At 29.6% G+C, this 4949-nt stretch overlaps 1 pseudogene across 1 annotated transcript; it reads left to right on the forward strand.

The window, feature by feature from the left end:
- Nucleotides 1-213: 213 nt before the first annotated feature.
- Nucleotides 214-2775, forward strand: LOC145789297 ((-)-germacrene D synthase-like; annotated as a pseudogene). Its single transcript, XR_014327248.1, has 6 exons — nucleotides 214-344; nucleotides 935-1208; nucleotides 1349-1723; nucleotides 1953-2171; nucleotides 2266-2423; nucleotides 2529-2775. The product of XR_014327248.1 is annotated as a (-)-germacrene D synthase-like (transcript).
- The last annotated feature ends 2174 nt before the right edge of the window (nucleotides 2776-4949 follow it).

A 4949-nucleotide genomic window follows, 5' to 3' on the forward strand; every position in this document is an offset into this window, starting at 1 on the left:
CCAATCTGAGCCAAATCAGATGTAGCTTGGGAAGTAAAATTGTTTTGGGCTACGGATATAGCTCTCTCTTGTGCATTGGGTTGGTGTCTTACCAACTGTGGATGGGTGGTGATTTCTATTTCTTTGTTTATTAATAATTGTCTATGTATTTGCTTGATCATTATCAATAAATTTTCCTTTTGGTTGTTTCAAAAAAAAAAAACAAACAAAAACATGGAATTATCTATTCATACCTATTCCTGATTCAACCAAAAATATGGTACCGGAGGTCACTTGATGCTCAGCCAATTATCATCCTAGCATTTGGGGAGATCATTTATTCCTCGCATACGCCTTTCACGCCGGTAAAATTGGATTTGCTAGCATTGCACAAATTTAATGTTTGTCTTTAATTTTGTGCATGGTTTTAAATAATAGTATCAGAATAGGTATTAGTAAGGATACGGTTATTTATCAATCGATATCAAACAATATCGACCAATATATCTATAAACATTGGTATCAAAAGTCTAAAATCTTATTACATATCAATTGATATTTAAAATATGACAACTGGACACCAAAGAAACTAAATGGAATTTTGTTGAACAACCATGTTTATTATCATGGAATTTTGTTGGACACAAGCATTTATATATATATATATATATACGCTTTCTTGTTGCAGGAAGTAGATGTTAACATGGAGCAACAACTATGTTTTCATATTTACCTCTGTTTCATATAGAAAGACTTGATAATAACTAATTTGGTTATTATTTTTCAAATTCACAATATTCCATTTGAAAAATAACATTAATTATGAACAGTAGATTGATTTCATTTACAAAAATAACATTATCAAATTATTCTTGCTTTATCTTACGTATAAATTTTGAGTAAGAATATAATTTTCTTTGTATATATCTTGTATTCTCATTGTTTATGCAGGAAGTGGATGTTTAAATGGGCCAACAACTTCAGCGGCAGAAAGAGAAAGTGAGAAAGATGCTAGTGGCAGCTAATGATCAGCCTACACAGAAACTGAACTTCATCGATGCAATCCAATGCCTAGGGGTGTCTTACCATTTTGAAAGTGAGATTGAGACAGCTTTACAACACATATATGAAACCGATTATGATCACTGTGATGACAAAGCCAACGATGATCTTTATGCCATTGCTCTTTTGTTTCAGTTGCTTAGACAACAAGGATATCCCATCTCTTGTGGTAAGTCTCGTTTGCCATGCATTTGATGTTTTGGTATCTGATGGTATCCGAACAAGGCTAAAATAGTCAAACACAACCATACAAGTACATACGTTATTTTGTGTCACACTAATATATCATGTGTCGGATGGGTCACGCTGATGTTTTCAACAAATTCATGGACGACAATGCCAAAATTCGCGAATCCTTAATTGGCAATGTGCGAGGAAAGTTAAACTTGTATGAGGCTGAACATCTTAGGGTGCGAGGAGGAGATATACTGGATGAAGCAATGTCTTTTACCATCACTCACCTTGAGTCTGCGGTACCCAACTTGAGCAATCTTGTTCAAGAACAAGTAATTCATGCTCTGAATCAGCCCATGCACAAGGGCTTGACAAGGCTAGAGGCAGCCTGTTACTTCTTCTTCTATGAGCAAGATGATTCTCACAATAAAGTTCTACTGAATTTTGCAAAATTAGATTTCAACCTATTGCAAAAAATGCACCAATGGGAGCTAAGTGAAATCACAAGGTGACTTGTATAAATTTATGCCCAGAAAAAAAAAATGAAAATTCCTAGAATTTAAATGTATAGTATAAATTTAAGTTGTGCACTTTTTTGATCCATACATTTCAAATTCTAAGCATTTTTTTGAAAAAAAAAAAATTGGATACGTAAGGTTGTTAATCAAGTCAGATTTTTCTAGTCATATTGAGGTGGTTTAAAAATTGACTAATATAGATCCTATTACATATTTCAGGTGGTGGAAAGAATTGGACTTTGCAAAGAAAATGCCTTTTGCAATAGACAGAATAGTGGAGTGCTATTTTTGGATATTGGGAGTTTATTTTGAGCCCCAATACCTACTTGCTAGAAGGATGCTAACCAAAGTGATTGCCTTGACTTTCATTATTGATGACATCTATGATGTCTATGGAACTTTAGAAGAACTTGTGCTCTTCACTGATGCAATTGAGAGGTTCAAACCGATTCATTCCCTTAATAAACTTTGCATTTGATTTCATAGAAGTATCAAAATCTCTTCAATTGTTCATTATCTATCTATATTTCAAGTGGGAAATCAGTGCCATAGATCAACTTCCAGATTACATGAAACCATGTTATCAAATACTTCTAGATGTTTACAACATGATTGATGAAGAGATGGCCAGGAAAGGAAGATCATATCGCGTCCACTATGCAAAATCTACAGTAAGCCTCGTACTGATTGGTTACAAACTAACAATTTGTGATTAGCAATAAGATTATATGTGAAATTTGATTAAAAAGCAATAATACTGATCGATTTTGTTAAAATCTCAAATAAAAAATTTAGTTAGAGTATACTTTGAAGAACCAAATGGTTTCACCAAGACTATGTTCCAAGTATTGAAGACTATATGCGAGTTGCACTACTAACCTGTGGTTACACAATGCTAACAACCACTTCCTTTGTTGGGAAGGGAGAGGTGATGTCCAAAGAGGCTTTTGATTGGGTGTCGAGTGATCCTTTAATTGTTCAAGCTTCATCAGTAGTTTGTAGACTCATGGATGACATGGTTGGCCACAAAGTAATAAGTTAAATCAGAAGTCTTGTAAAATTGTGTATTATGATGTAATCCCGATGATCATGTGGTAGTTAGCTTTGTTCATCATTACTGAATTTTATTTTATTTTTTAAAAAGATATTTAAAGCTAAATTAATTTATTTTAGAATAATTGAAGTAAGATTATATAGATTTTTGAAATCAAAATATTAATTTATTTTACAAAAGCTCAAAATAACATTAAAGTAATGAGATTTTTCAAAGGTTCGAGGTGACTAAATTACTAATCTATTCTATAATTATTAAAAATTGCATAAAAATAATGAGATTTTCAAAAATTTAAGATAGCAAAAGTAAAATTATTTAGATTTTGGAAGGGTTAATAGTAAAATTATATATATTTTGAAGGGGGTCAAAATGCAAAATTATTTGTAAATATTCAAAATTACATGATAAAAGTATAATTTTTCAAAAGTTTGGGAGGGCGGTGGCCCCCGCCCATCACCTCGTGTCCGCCACTGGTTGGATTTATATCAATGTGTTACAAATTAAAAATTAACACTCATCTTAGGCCTCGTTTGGGGGGTGATTATTTTAGCTAAAAAGTCAACTAAAACAGTCACATCACTTCTCTATTTTTCTGCATATCTTTTTATAAAAAATCAAAACATTATTAAAATAATCTGTTCCCAAACGACGCATTATTATATAATTGTGTGAATTTTTTTAAGAGTCCCGTACATTTTTCCAAAACAACTTTAATTTGAGGTGGTGGTTGCCTTTCATGTCAAGGCATTTTTTATTTATTTTAATTTCTTTTAATAGCATGTAAAATCCAAGAAGGAAATAAGGCAACCCCATCGTCACTGACTTTGACTCTGAACACAAGTAAAATGATGCTTGTGGGTACTAATCAGTCTACAGTGAGCCCTCATCATTGTGGCTAATTCATCACCGACGTCTTAATTTAGGAACTTGGTTAAAAGTTAAATGTTGTCTTTTTAATCTATTTTGAATTATATTATTTTTTATATTTTTTTATATATTTTTTTTAAAAATATCAAAAAAATTAAAAAATCAACTTTATAGAACGATAATGTTAAGAATATTAAAATAAATAATTTAAATTTAAATTTTATTTTAAATTTAAATTTAAATTAATATTATTTTTTTATAACACATATTCATGAGTTATAACAGCAAATCTATTTGTATTTATTGTCAGTAAAACTTACGATTAGTGATTTTTTCTGTGATGAATTTTTTAAACTGTCGCTAAAAGTTAAAAATTAGTGACTTTTTTGTAACGTTTTTTTTAAATTATCGCTAAAATTTATAATTAGTAACATTTTTGTGACAATTTTTAAACTGTCGTTGAAAATTAACAATTAGTGACATTTTTTAATAATATTTCGTAAAAAAACGTCATTCAGACCTATTGAACAATAAATCCACTTATATGCCTCTTAAATTTTTCCCTCAGTTAAAGCAAATCAAATACAGTATCATTTTTCTTGGACCCATTGAAACTTTAGCCAAAGTAGGAAGCAAGACAATTCTCTGTGGCCAAAAACTCGAGACGGGTCCAAATCAACTAAATTAAAGTAATTGATTTGTTTTTAATTTAAATTATTTATCTATTTTTATTAAACAAAATTAGAAAAAAAAATTAATGTTTTAGTCATTAAACTTAATATAGATGTATATAAAATGTCTAATTATATTTTTTGTTCAGTTTAATGACTAAATACCGTTTTTCTATCAGTTTTATTTAACGAAAATAGGTAAATGATTTAGATTAAAAATAAATAAAAATTTAAATAAAAAAATAAAAAACTCAAGATTTATTTTATTAAAAGATCAAACTTTGAATTTTTTTTAAATTTTTTTATAAGGCTCTATTTGATTAGAAAGAAATAAATGATGAAAAGTGAAAATGGTATAAAGTAAAGTCAAAAAAAGAAAATAAATTTTCTTTTATGAATTTGATCAAGATGAAAATTTTGCAAAAAAATAGGAATCCTAATTATAAGTAAATATTTTTATAACAAATTTAAATTTGTATTATTATTGATTGATATGTATTACAAGATTGTTGTTGTTATTTGTATCTGTATATTACAAGTCCTATATATAGAGAGGTTTTGGGAGTAGTAGGTGTAGAGTGGGTGGTGGTAGTAGGTATAGTGGAGGTGGTAGGTGGAGTGGGT

Source organism: Camellia sinensis, chromosome 1 (assembly GCF_055761805.1).
Source record: "Camellia sinensis isolate YWXY chromosome 1, ASM5576180v1, whole genome shotgun sequence".
NCBI classification, from domain to species: Eukaryota; Viridiplantae; Streptophyta; class Magnoliopsida; order Ericales; family Theaceae; genus Camellia; species Camellia sinensis.